This window comes from Agelaius phoeniceus, chromosome 10 (genome assembly GCF_051311805.1).
Source record: "Agelaius phoeniceus isolate bAgePho1 chromosome 10, bAgePho1.hap1, whole genome shotgun sequence".
Lineage (NCBI taxonomy): Eukaryota > Metazoa > Chordata > Aves > Passeriformes > Icteridae > Agelaius > Agelaius phoeniceus.
Genome location: NC_135274.1, coordinates 16,702,092 through 16,717,024, shown reverse-complemented (window position 1 = coordinate 16,717,024; position 14,933 = coordinate 16,702,092).

The window sequence follows — 14,933 nt, the reverse complement described above, 5'->3', positions numbered from 1 at the left end:
CTAGGTAAGTCTTTGTGTGGGGGTGTCCTCACCCTGCATTTAGCCAAATCTGAGACTCCAGATGGAGCTGTGACTCTAGGACTTTTCCCATGGGAGACGGGAAAAATCAGAGTCAAGGCCAAGCCAGCTCCAGTCCTGTGTGGAAGTGGGAGCTCATTTTTTCTCTCCCCAGCCTTTTCTACTTTTCTCGCGGGTGATTTGCTTTGTGCTGGGTTGTTGGACACTTGTAAATATCCCAGAATTTGGTGCATGCACATGAACCCAAGGGAAAAGAAATCACCATGTGAGGGAAAAACACACTTCTTTCCATTCTTTTTTTCCCTCCCATCATTGTATCTCCATGTTGATGTGAATGAGTGTGTGGACATTGTACTGCAAGGGCTTCCTGCACCAGATGCAACTCTCAACCAGCCCATAACTGCTCTCTCATGCACCAGGGTGACACAGCCACATCATCTCTTCTCCTTCTGTTGATTTTTGGCATGGATTGTCTTTGCTACCTTTTCCATTGCACTGCTACCAAACCTGCAGCAATAGCAGGAAGATGGTTGGCATTCTTCTGTGTGAGACCTGTAGGAAGAGTAGGTTTGTACTTCCTACACTGGTTTGAAGGTAAGGATGCCAGTCTGGGTATGCACTGAACATCCCACTAGGATTATTTAACTCCTTTCCTTGCTGGGGGACATTTCCACAGAATGTACTATGGCAGGCTTTGAACCAATTTGTAGCTCCTCTGTTTATGATGAAATTAGTTCACTTGTTTTATGTAAACTCTCCATGAGATTGTTTACTTTGGCAGAGGGATCCATGTGCTTTCAGAGATGCAAGGAATGTAGCTACTGGGAGCTTGTTTAGTTTAGTTAGTTGCATTTGCAAAACAGATGGTGGAGGGGAAAATGTATGTGTGAGGAGGCTTTAGGACAGGATTTGGTTAATGTTTGCTGCCTCTCTAGGGGTTTTTTTGTTGCTTTCTGGCTGAAGCAGCATGAGTTTCCATGACAGGGAGAAGAAAGACAACACATAAGAACTGATATGCATTTTGCACACAGGGAGAAATAAATATTGTTTGCACTTGAGCTGTCATTTTCTGGGCTTCTTTGCCAAGGTGGACCTCACAATTTCTAGGGCTGGTGGAGGTACAGATGCACCATGGGGGCATTGTACATTGACTTGTCTCTGCTCTCTGGAGCCCCATGGGCCTCAGCAGACCTCTGAGGCATTGCTGTGCTGCTACAGAGCAAAAGGAGGGAAATCTTCATGAGATGTGTGCCCCAGAGCTGGCTAGGGTGGGGTGAGGCCATCCCCATGACCCTGGGGTGTCCTTTCAGTTAATGCATTTAGATGCAGCCCTCTGCTGAAGTGAGAAAGGACAGTTGTCCTCAGTGGCTGGAAGGAGAATGAGGGTGGATCCCAGCTCTGCTCAGCCAACTATTTGAGCCTTGTGTCAGGCAGATCATTTTGGAACAGGCCAGAGTTTCCCTGTTCCAAGGGCCAAATCAGTGCCAAGTTGCAAGGGATGTTTGTAAGGCTCTGCCATGTCCATCTGGGGTGGGTTATGCATGCTGGGTTGTAGGGCACTGGGAGAGGTGTCACTTTCCACTGTATTTCCTAACTGAAAGGCTGTCTGTTCTTGTGAGCTCTGCCACTTGCTTTATATACTTGGGAGCCAAAATCCTCTCAAACCTTCATATCTTTTCTTTGGGTTTGTTATGGGGAGCAAGCAACTCCCTCTTCGCAAGATCCTCACAGGAACGATCTTGGAGTGATTAACCCTAATCAAACTTGGCGCTTGCTCAGGGCAGGATCATGTTCCCCTGCATTCCTCCGTGGATATGGCAGGCAAAGAATCTGTCATCGTGTCTGATGACCTTGCCTGCAGTGCAGAGTGCCAAGAATGCCCCATGTTTTCTCAGGGTGGGGTGCTGTCCACCACCAATGGCCAGCAAAGCGTGATGATGGGGTGAGCGTGCGCTGGGATTGCTGGGGCGTTTGCTGGTGGGCTTGGTGGGGGAGGAGCCCACATGCCACCACCTGGTTATTTTGGGCAATGGACTGAGCTGCTGATCTGGGTCTTTCACAGCTTCATCCAATCTTCTGCCCCTACAGAAACATTTCTCAGACATTAATGCTTTGCCCATCTAGGTGTCATGTTTCTGAGAGACCTCTGTGCTTCCCAGTATGAGCCCAGTGCATATACTTTTGCCCTTCTTCAAATCTCAGAGCTGAGGGGCGGTGGTTAAAGGTTCTTGAGAATTTTGCAAGCCTCCACTGACAGAAGGATGGCTGTCTTGCAGGAGAAAGAGTTTTCTGTCTGCTTATTGACCTCTTTTTTACCAAGGCTAGATGGATATTGGTTACATTTGGACAGATGCAAGTGGGGACTTGATTAGCAACCATTTAACCCTTGTCCCTTTTAGATTTTTATGAGCTTGAGATGTCTTATATCCCTTCAATTTCCATATGAAGAAGTTGAGGCATAATGAGTTGCAGTGGTTTGTCCCCAACAAGTCTAACCAGAAAAGTGCTTGAAATTCAAATTTCTTCTTAATCAGTCAGATTCTTGATAAGAATATCCTTCTGTTTCTGGTAGTAGTGCCTGCTGGCATCTGTGTGAAGAAAGAGGGCATCTTTCCTAAATGGGAATTACCAGGAGCATGAAGTCTTGCTTCTCCTACTGTGCCCAAAATGAACTAAGAGCTGGTTGGAGCAGGAACAAACCATTGTCGTGGATGAACCAGCTATGGAGAATAACAAAAGTCGATGTCTTCCTTGAGCAAGATATGCTGCCATATGTGCTATAGCATCTCAGTGCCCTGCTGCGGAGTGTGCCTGCAAGGTGAAGTGTAGCCTCCAGACATCACCTTGAAGCAGTGCTCTCCAGGATAGGCTGGATTTTGCCTGGCTTTGTGTGTAAGTGTGGTTGCGAACACCTGCACAAAGCAAAGGCAGAGCAGACCTGAAGAGCAGCATTGGGTACCTGTTTGACCATGGCAGGGTGCATGGCCAGGTGAAGGTGTGAGCAGCAGCAGCACTGAAGGTGAAAATGATGAGGGAGAGGTTTTCTACTGGGTTCCAGCCCTGTGTATCTTTTTTTCTTCCCCCATCCTGTGTTAGAGCTCAATCTTTCTCATAATTGTCCACCTGGATCAATTACATTTTAAGCTCTGCAGCCAGCTGTGGGAAGCACAGATGTATGGCACAATGTACTGTGTCCAGGGATGGGCCTGGTCTGCTCAGTGGTCCTGCCTGGAGTCCCATGCTCTTCCCAAACGCTATTTGCAATGCAGGTAAACTGTAAAGGAGGGGAGTATGTGTAAGACAAGGGAGGTGCACCAGTGTGTCTGCATTCTGCTGCCTCTTTGTGGGCTTTTCAATGAAAGACAAAATAGTTGGTCCTTGGTGTTATGGGTTTGCAGTTTCCCTCTTGAAACTTTAAGATGTGAATCACAGGCCTGTGTTGGTAGACACTACACAGCTAAGAAAGAGACCATCCCTGTCTTTAGGACTAAAAACCATATAGAAGGTCAAAGCAGGATAGCTTGTGGGTAGAGTAGAGCTGGAGGGAGAAAGTGACAGTGCAGTTGGAAAGGTGTAGTGGAAAATCAGGAACTGCACCTTGCAACTAGTCTAACCAAGACCCTAGGGAAGAAAGTTTCCAGGTGTTGTGGAAGCAGCTTTGCACACCTTTATGGGGAGGTGTTTGGCAAAGAGCTAATTCTCAAACTCTGGTGCATGACCTCTCACTTAACCACTGATTAGTGAGTGCTGCAGAACACCACCACAGTTCATGGGAAGAGACAGTTAGAAAGGGACTGTAAGGTAGTCTATAGGAAAGGAGATAATTTCAGGAATCCCTGAGATGTCCTTGCCTTGGCTAGCCTTTTCAGACCTTGTGCACTCTCTGGCCTGCCCTTTTGGCTACAGTACCTGTTGTGGTACCACTGCAAAACTACTGGTGTGTACACTTTGGGGATTCCTGTGGTAGAACAGCACAGGGCAGGATGTTTGTTGGGAAGGGTAGGGGTGAGGAGGACAAATGCACCAGGGGTGGAAGGCTGGTAAGAGAAGGGCTGTGGGTCCTGCATAGATTGAAGTTGAAAACTTTGTCTTTTGGTTGTGCAAGAGTGTCTGAGGCAGAGGGGATGTGTGTGATGGGCAGGAAGGAGGGGTGCCTGCATGTGTGCATAAGGAAGTACCTGCAGCAGCTGTTGCAACTGTTTTAATAAAGGAGCGTTTGCCTGAATTTCTCTTTTGGCACCTGAGGGCCCTTCCCAGGATGCCCTTGCTGGAGTTGCTGTTTGATTTGCAGGGTAAATGCAGTACACACACACACACACAGAGCCCCGTCTTGTTCATGCAAACCCGTGATCCCATCAGCACATGGCTCCTCTTCCTTTTGCTAACAGGGAAGGGGGGGTGTAGGGGTTGGAATAATGACAGAGCTGATTATAATTAATATTTTTTATGTCTGAAGAGTGAAAGTCCTCCCCAAGTCCCCCAGCTGAGCACCAGCCAAAGTGCTAAATCCCTGTAGGGGTGTGTTTTATTACTGACGCTCTGCGTGTCGAGGCTCGTCACGGGGTCTGATGCTGTGTGTGTGGAATTTTTGTGGCTATTTTCTATTGTGCCAATGAAAAGAAGGATCCCATCCATATAATAAAAAGGAAACTTGAAGGTTTCCATGCCTACATGGAGGTGAATGCTTGCAGCATTAGTGTTTTCAGTAAGGATTTTACCTTCACATGACATTGCAAATGATGGAGCAGATGTTACTGGGGTTGGAATATGATGGGATTCTCAGTGGCCCTTCCACAAAAGGTTTTGGCTACTCCTTGGTTAGGCTGGGCTGTAACTGGCTTTTTTATAGTCTCATAATTCTTCACTGGGCAGCGTGTGCTGGGTTTGACTCATCCCTGACTGTTCCTCTTTCAGGAACAGGGCTCTGCCAGAATGATGGGGACAGGGAGGCGCTGGTGGCTTCCTGATCCTCTCTTGACCAGCTGGGTGATCTCAAACAGCTCGTTTGCTCCTCAGGACTTTCTTTTTTCTGTGTGCCTGAGGTCACACACAGATTGAAGGCTGAGCTGGGTATGGAAGTTGGCTTAGCCAGGCTGTCTACACAGTGTAGTAGTAGTGAGGGAGCTGCCCTTCCCAAATCAGTCCAAAGCCACATCCTGCAAGTACTGATCACTTCAGGGGGATGAAAGGCACCCTCAGCACACACCAAATGGACAGGAGAAAGTGGTACCCTGTGTGACACCTTAGAGGTACCTTTAACTGGGAATGGTAGCAATGGGCTGCAATCCTGCAAGCTTTCAAAGATCATCTGAGCCTTTTGGCTGAGAAAATGTGGAGAGCTCCAGGAGTCTTGGCGACCGGGGTTGCCTTTGTACCTGTGCAGCTCTTGGTCACTTGAAGCAAATTCAACCATCAGAGTGCATCTGTCACTCCCCTGAGAGAGAGGCTGCCTGCACACAGTGCCCAGGAGCTCCCAGACATCCCTTCTCTCTGTCCCCCTCACTAAGGAGGGGTGAGTTGTCCCTGCTGTAGCTGTGTAGCAGGTGAGAGCACGTTGGGACACAGGCCCACAGGTGGCAGCTCACAGCTTCTGCACCCAGCTTCAACCTTCTCTCAGGTAAAGAGGATGTTTCCCTGTGAGGTGGCTCACTGTCCTTCCCTTTCTATCAGCAGAAATTCCGCCAGGAATAGGCTGAACAACACCAGCCTTGGTAGCTGTGCCCACCATTCCAGGATGGGTGTCTCTTCATCTCCCACACAGCTGGCTCATGTACTGCTGTTGCTCAACCTCCTCCTTTCTGCCTTTTTGGCAATGATGTGGACAAAAACAGCCTATAAATCTGTTCAGATTGTGAGCTCCAGTGCCTGACCCTGAATCTCCAGTCTGTACTTGTAATACCTGCAACTCCAACGTGATCTGCCATCCAGGGGTGAGATGCTTTGGGCTTTGAACTTTGCACTCCAAAAATACATTCAGCTGTTTGACAGAGGTCTGAGGTTTTCTCTGAAGCTTTATTATTATTATCACTGGGGGGTTTTTTTGACCTTCCAAATCCTATTTTTTTTTCTTCCTCTCCCCCAGAAGAGTATGCTCAGTAGCTAAAGGAAAAAGCTGGCTGGAGCATGCAGACTGTGAGCAGTGTAGGAGCTGCTGGGAGAGAGGAAGGGCAGCAGGAGAGCTGTGACAGCACAGGGCTCCTGCCCTCAATTAGCCTGTGTGGCCATCACTGTTGAAATAAAAGCACAGCAGGTCTCCAAGGAGTTCTCTCCTGGATCTTGCTGAATTTGCAAGCTGGGACCACAGTATAACTTAATTTCCTGAAATGTCAAGTGGCTTAAACTGGCTGCCTGCTCTATTGGTGTTGGGTTGTTTGTTTTTTTTTTTTTTAATGAACACATTGTACTTCCATTTCCTGCAAAAAAAATCCTATCAGTGTTTGATGATTGCTTAATAAGAGAAATCAGTAAGCACATGGAAAGTTCACATCCTGCAGATGAATATAATTACTATAACCTTTCTTCTGTGGTGCCAGGAGTTGGTGGGTTTTTTTGGTTGTGGTTTGATTTATTTGTAGTTTTATCCTTCCAGCTGAGAACATTGATTTGAAACTGTATCCTGAAATGCTGAGACCATTGGTGAGCTGTAGGAGGCCTTCAGCAATGACCAGCTTTACTCCAGAAGGAAAAGGTAGGATTTCCTGGATGAGCAAGCAGGAAGAATGTATATCAAATTGGGAAAAGTAACAATGTTGAGGACAAACCTGTCATGCAGTCTTGTGATAGACTGTGGGTTTTGTTTGATTTTGCAAGAGAAGAGGGCTTATCTAATTGAATTGTGGGTGTGAGCTCTTAGGAAGGTGACTGTAAGGCTTGCAGGCAAGCCTGAAGGGTCTCAAATGGATTTGTGGTTATTTTTTATATCTCTGTTGCTAGACAAGCCTTTATATTATCTCATAAGTGTGATTTCTGAGTCCTGTTAGCTCTTTATTCAAGATCAGTCTTTTATAATTCCTGTGTGAGCTAACATTCTTTTAGACCTGGAGATACTGCGTTTATAGGGAACCTAATGGAAAATTTTAAAAGCCTTTTCTTCATGTTAATTTTCATTACTAGCTCAAATACTCCTCTGTCTAGAGCTTTCTCACTTCAAAGTGCTGTGCAGTCTATCAGCAAACTGCACAGGAGGTAAATAAAACTCTCTGCTTTTAGTATGGCCTTTGAATTTTTCCTAAGTCTGAGTGTGGTGTTGAACAGGGAGCCACAGAGAGACACCCATTGGGAAATATTTGGCAGAGGGACTGACTGACAATTTAGACTGTCTGAACACAGGCCTGAAAGGAAAATCTTGTGTTGTGACTGTTTGCTTTCCAAACATCTCTTGCAATTTCTGTCCTCTCCCAGCTCTGTTTCATGGTTCTCATCTCCTTTCCTTGCACAAGACCATGGTTTCCTGGGCTCTGGGGGAGAAAAGAGCTAGCCAGGAATTGAAACGGAAACCCTTGCCTGATTAGGTGTCAGGAACTTATTGAAAATAATGCGTTTTTTATGCCACTTCCTATATTTTAGAACCCAAGGGCCAGTAAGACAGAAATTGGTCAAGCAAAAATAAAAAAAACCAAAAACATAATGAGCATTTTAATCCTTAAATGACAATAAACGATAATTAGGTTTGATCTGGAGCTGAGGAGTGCACCAGCTTTTTTGAGCAGGAGCAAAGCCCATTTTCTCATCACACCACAGACAGAGGCATATTCTTTGGTTCAGCTCCTCCCCATCTCAGTGCCTTAGATATGTCATATGCAGGAGTATCCTACTCTGATTACACAGTAATAATGCCTCCCTAAATATTGGAGAATATTAAGACACTGAGGTAAATGAACCTTGGGGTAGGGTACTGCCTGTTGCAGAGGGAAGATTTGTTAAGTTTTTGTTGTTGGGTCCTGGTGTCATCCCTTTGTGTGTATGTGTGCACACTCCTGGATGTAGAAAATGCTGATGTTTAATCACATTCCACAGAAGGCAATTTGAGATGATTTTAAGAAGTGTTGTATTTACTAATTTTTAAGGAGTGTCATTGCAAACAGGCACTTCTAGCATGACAAAGCTTAGACAAGGAAAGATGAAAGAAAAAATATCAAACCCCAGAATTTTGGCATAGTCACGTGACTGTTTTGCCATTGTCCTCTGACTGTTCAGAGACTTTTTGACTCTTTTTACAGTCATGGAGGGTGAAGGATGCAGTGACTGATGGTTTTGTGCCTGGCCAGTGTGAAGGCAATGGGTTGTAAATCCATGTACTTCCTTACCAATATGGCCATCACTTTGCATTAATCTGACCACTCTCACTACCCAAATTTCTGTTACAATTTTATTACGGGCTACCCAAACCAAGGAAAGAGAGCAGTTTTGCCCTTCACAGATAAACCATCTCCTTGGGGGCCTAGCCCCACTGGCATCCTCTGCCCCAAGTGAGTTGGAAGCAGCTCTCGGTGGGAGAAGCCAGCTGAGGTCACCCAGGAGCATTGCAAGAGGCTCCCCTGTCTCCTCACCCCAAGGGGCTGAGATATTTAGACAGCTGCCTCACTGTGAATGGGACTCTCTGGCAAAAGAATTAAGCAAAGATTAAAATCAGTTTTAGCTGTTAAATGTGTGCTTTGCACAGCATTAAGCAACTAAAAGGCTAATTATCTTTGAACTTATGCACGTGGTTTTAGATGTGATCCACACAAGTTGCTATTTTTTTTTCTTTTGTCTACAAGGAGCTGAAAATCAGGATAAAAATGAGATGCTGGTGTCAGTGAGGGCACAGCTTTGTGAGTAGGCTGGAGGCAGTGCCTGGTCTTCAGGGAAATAGGGCACCTACAGAATGAGAAGAGGTTAAAAAAATTACTTTAACACTTGTCGTTTAAACTCTCCTGTTTAATGGAAGTTCATGCTCTTGATTAAGGAAATGCAAGTGTGCATGAAGGTGGGAAAATGAGACTGCTCAGAGAGAAAGCCAAGCTCCTAGCTGGAGGGAAAATTTACTCCGGATGCTGATGCTTGGGCACAGAGAGTGCAATCTGGGAGCTGAAGAGCACTCACTGCAAGACCTGCATGGTCACTGCAGAGCAAATCAGATTGGGTTTTAAAAAGTGCTGCAGGGAGATAAGGAGGAATTTGATGCTGAGTTGCAATAAAATATGGAGAGGGGTCCCGTGCCCCTGTGCAGCCTGGGTGCTTTGGAAAGCTGCTCAAGGCTCAAGAAAGACATGTCAATGAAAATACAGACAATGGGAGGAGGTAACATGGTTGATAAAATGTTGGTGCCATTTAAAAACCCTTTAGGGAAGCAAGTAAGCATTGCCAAATGGTGATCAAAAATTCTGGATCTTCTCATCCAGTGCAAGCCAAATCATGACATAAGACAAACTTTTCCAGTTTGGTTGTTTTTTTGTTTTTTTTTTTAACCTTTAGATTACCCTTAAATTATATTTCAAGCTTCTTTCTTATCCATAAAGCATGAAATTATTACAGAAATCAGTCCAGGGATCAAAAGTGAATTTTTCATACAGCCACTGAAGGAGGGCTGATTGGAATCCTTTTTTCCATTTCCTTTCATGGAGAGTTGATGAGTTCCCTCTTGCTCCCTGTAACCAGCTCTCTCCTTTCCTAAACACCCCAGCTCATGTGTTTGCTGGAAATGGTGTTCCTCAAGTTTCTTTTCCCTGGACTCTGTAATCTGTCCACATCTTTTTTGAAGGGTGAGTGAGGCTACAGTCAATCCACCAGCTGAGAGTTTCCCTGTGCTGAGCAGGCAGGAGGGATGCCTTTACAAGCATGGCATCTTCCACTGATTTTTACTAAATTAAACCTCCCCACCCCCAATTTTCACAAATTATCAAGATGATTGTGACTTTTGATCTGCTCTTCTGTATAACGTTAGCTCATCTTAGCTTTTTTTTTTTTTTGCATGCAGAAGTGGCATACATATTGTCAATTAATTAATGTGATTTTCTTTATGAAACTATTGAATAATGGAACTAATTTCCGGGTTTAAGGCTGTCAAGCAGAACACCCAAGATGATGTGACTTATGAAATGTTTATCAGGTGTACCAGCTATAACACTTTTGCCCTGTTTAGGAGATTAATAGTTATTTTTCTCCTATTCTTTCTGTTTCACAAAAGCATCTCATGGGGAAAGAAAAAAAGTTGGTAGCAAGTAGTTGAAGAGCTGTCTTGGGTCCAGAGTTCAGACCATCTGACATCAGCTCAGACCTTCTGATATCATGTACAGGTAGAGTCCCAGCCTGACCTGTCACAACCCTCTGGGGCTTGTCACACCTCTGTTTTGTCACATGTAAGGTGTGGATCAATAAAGTTAGATTCAAGAAGATGTCAACAAGAACTTTTTGCTTCAGTGATGGGCCAGACATGAATATGATTTATGAAGTGAAAGGTATGGATTATGCATTTGAGAAACCCATTAAGGGTTAATAACATGCCTTAACAGAAGAAAGATCTCCAGCTCCAGCAGCTTTGATTTGGAGGTATCATGGGAAAACCAATTTCTCCTAGCAGTTTAACAATGCAAATAGGTTCTAAGGTGATGATGAGGAGATGAATATGTTAGCCAGAGTAGAACTGAGCAGCAGCAAAGCGTTGGTGTGGCAAGGTTCACAAAAGGCAGCTTTGAATGGCAAACACCAGTTTGGGCAAGAGGTTTCCAATTGGAGCCAGCCAGGAGAGGTTAGAGATCCACACAGGAGACACATTCCTGATGACTCCACTGCTCTGTCCTTAATTCCATGGCTCTGTTGTTTGCCTACCACCTCGGAGAGGTGCTGCAGGCACTTTCTAGTGGGCTTATGTCATTGGTCAGAGATCTCTGTGTATGTAAAATCAGGGAGAGACCCATACCATCCCTGCACAACTGATGTTTGTAGATGATGGGTGAGGCAGTGGTGTCTCAGGGAGTTACACTGCCTCGGGCTATGATCTCATAAGTTAAGCAGGGTTGGGCCTGTTTGTTTTTGGATGGGGACTTAGAAGGAGAAGTTGATTGCTACAGTCAATTTGACTTGGTAATTCAGAAGGTGGTGCTCTTCCCCCTAGGTAGCTCAGGCTGACATGCCAGAATGATTAGGCTCACCACAACTCTTAACCTTTTGGAAAAAATGTAAACCCAACATCCTCACCTTTCCAGAATGAACATCACGGGACTCCTGCTCTAACCCCAAAGTCCCAACCAAATTCTGTCTCAAAGCAACCACACCCTGCAGATGGAGATCCACCCTGCCCTTCCAGGAGGATGCAGCAAACTTTGCTTTCCCTGCTGGGTTGCGTGGTACCTCCAGCTGAACTGCTGCAGAGCTTGGGAGAGATGGCAGAGGTACTTCTGGGGCTGGCAGCAAATGCCCTCTCAATTAACCTGTGCAAGTGTCCTCGCTGTAAAGGGACTGTTTAAATGGGAAGCCTTTTCCCACCAGTAGGGATTGGGGCAGCCTTGGTGATACCTGGTTTGAGCAATGGCCTCCTTGTGCTGAATGTAGCAGCTGGTGCCTCTCTCTGTTTTGCCTTTTTCTCTTCCTACTGCAGCACAGTGCTAGGCATTCACAACACAGGCAACTCTGCTGCCCACTGCCCTCTTAAGGGACAAAAAAATTTTCTTAGCTGTTTTGCACACCTCTTAATATTCCAGTGTGGCTACTTGGGCCAAATTCTAGAGTGAGGTAAGTTATTTAGCAGCATGTAGGTGTAAAGTGCTGCAATTTTCTGTTCTGAGTGGGTGGTAAGGTAGGGGTGCAGCAGGAAAAGCAGCAAAGAGGATGGCATTAGATAACATGCTCTGTGTGCTAAGGGCTGCTGGGAAGGGAGCTCTGGTTGCTTTGGCCATGTCTAAAGGCAGATTTGCTCAGTATTTGTTTGTTTTCTAAGCTGTGAATGTGCTTGTGTGCATTCTTCTCTTTTGGTTTAGCTTAAACCTTTCCTAATCCTGTTAGCAGAGATAAATCTCCCTGAACCACAAGTAAGTGTCTGCATGGGAGTTTGCACGAGCTGAATTAATTCTGCATGAAATCATGCAGGGGTGCCCTTGTGTGGGTAAACACAACCTCATGTTCCTTCCAGCATCCTTGGCTTTCCCTGCCATGCTTTCCCTGCCTGCTCTCCCCTCTTGGCAGGGGAGGTCACATTGAAGCATCTCATGCTCAATTTCCACAGGAAAATAAGCAAATCCCCCCTCACCACCAGGAAAAGGGCAGAGTGAACCTGAACTAGGCTCTCTGTGTGAGGTCTGTCAAGAAAGACTCCCTTGCAGAGCTGTGTGCCAGCAGGACCATGTTCCTGACCTCGTGACATGCAGAAGGAGGGGTCCTCCCAGTATTATCCCCACTGCTCTGTCCTGGCACAGCACAGTGGGAGAGGCAGCTGGGCTTAGCTCAGGATTTTGCATATTCTTTACCATGCATGTCCTGTCTTGACAGTATTTATGCAAATTTTTAAATAGAGGAAAAAGCTGTCACATAAAACAAAAAAATTCATCCGAAGGCCAAATATGTAGGTTGGTTGGCTTCTGTGTTTTCTTTTTCTTTTTTTTTTTTTTTTCAATTAAAAATCAGTTAACCTATAAAACGACGATCTAGTTTAATATCCTCATTACATGTTCCAGGCAGTATCTGAGTCACACCATTTGCACTGTGCTCTGTACCCCTGCGGGGGATGTAAAAGCTCCATTTTTGGAATATTCCGAGGTGCACCCCAGTCAGATGTGCCAGGTGAGAGTTCCAAGTTGCAGGATTGTGGGTAGTGAAAGTGAATTCTCTCAGGATGCAGTTGCTGTCAGGACAGGACCCACAGGTCAGTATTGAGGTAATTGGTTTAGGTGGTCCTGTCCTTGCAATCCATGTGACCTTTTTGAGTGGAAACACACCCGAAGTCAAAAGAAATTCCCAATGCATTGCCTCGTCCTTATTTTGTTTCTGGTTGGTGAAACTCCATTGAGTTTAATTCCCACCTAATGCTAAGATCCATCACCTTTAATTGTCATCAAAAAACACATAAGGAGCAACAAAAAGAGGTGCTGGAGGATGTCTCTTTCAGCACTGGAAGAACTGCTGCATGTTCTCATGTCATGAACAGCCAATTCTCATCAGCATGGACACTTCCTATGCAGGTAGGAGTCTTCTGGCTTGTTTGGACTATTTCACCTGGGTATTTTTGCAGAGATAACTAGTAAGATGCTAACTGGTTAATACCAACTGTGATAATGTGTTTTGTGACACAGATTCTCGTTTGCTAAGAGCCAGAGTAAACAAGACCTGCCTCCTGGGACGTGCATACCACAACAGTCCTGACATCACCACTGTGGAGACTTCTTTTGATGAAGGCTCAAGGTCAGAGTTGAGATATACAACAGTCCAAGAATTTACTGCTGATCAGCTCACAGCTCCTGTTATGAGCTATAGTGCCAAACCTGACTTTTACATAACTAAGAGCATCTACACTGAGAGTTGCCACTACCCAGCCCATGTACAAGTGCCTTCATCTCTGGGGCAGCACTTGTGAGCCTTTTCCACCATTACAGGATCATGGAACACAAGGCTGAATGTTATCTTCACTTTTAGAGCACTTTGTACCCAATAGGAAGGGGCTGGAAAAGGGTTTCTCCTTTGGGCTATAGATCCCCCACCTGCTGTATCTCCATACCCCTCCCAGTGTGGTGAGCTCCAGGCACTTGGCAGATCTCAGCCCTTTTTCCACTAGAATTGCACTTTCCTCCTTGGGCTGTGTCTAAATTTCCTTGGCATGGAGGTAAGGGCTGACGCTACCATCACTCCAGGGAATGCAGGAGCATACAATTATTACCTTTCAGATTTGCTATACAGATATGCCTGGAAACCTCCATTCTTTCCTTCCTTAAAAATACATGTCTCTAGCTGCTGCATTTGGAAGCTGTGGGTCTCTGACTCTCATGGTTTACCTGTTCAGGGTGACAGACAGAGATATAACCTTTACCTAGTAACTAGTGAAATTGCTTTTCCCAGCACAGGGGGATACCTGCATGCTATTAGCATTAGAGATTTCAGGTTCCAGACCTGCTGCTGACTTCAATGAGTCTATTGTAACATTATTTGAAATATTGTCTGTTGGATTTTTTCCTTGAAAGTTGTCAGCTGAAACTTCTTTTTTGTTTAATGCCTAAAAGCTTTCCTTTACCTGATTTTCCCTCTTTCTTTCCTGAAATATATGCATGCATGAAAAAATTTGACTTCTGGAAGTCTGGATACTTTCCTAATGCATTTAATAGTACTGAGGACATGGAATACTGTGCTGAGTCCTCTGGGAAACCTACAATTAGTGGGATGAAAATACCTTCTGTAAATGATTGAGCTCATGAAACAGTGAGAGTAATTAAAATGCTGTGCAGGACCGAGCTGAAAATCCTTACAGGATTATCAGTGAGGCATTGTTTAAAAGATGTCCTTGGGTTGGACAGTGGCAGCAACACTGAGTGCAGGCATTACTCAGAGCTTCTGCTGAAAATGGAAGGTGGCAGCTACCATGTACAGTACCTGGTTAGTCTTCTGTTTTCCTCCATTTTTATCCTTGCTGTTCCAGCTGAGAGGAGCTCTTCATAGCTTATTTTTTTTCATCCCAGGAGGTCTGCAGGTTGATTGATTGGATGTTGGGGGACATTTGTTCATTTGTTTGATTGTTGTAGTTTGTTTTTAAATGTAATGTAATGATGGTTAGGAATGTAGAGCTAGAGAAGGGACAGCTTTGAAAAGTTCTCTGTACATGTACTTTTGTGGTGGTCTTAGTGCATGTGTGTCTATGATCTTACCCCAGGACAGGTCAAAGGGCTGCCCACAGACCTGGTTAAACATTTAACACCCAGCTGCAGTTTCTATGCCTTCCATGCAGTTTCCAAAGG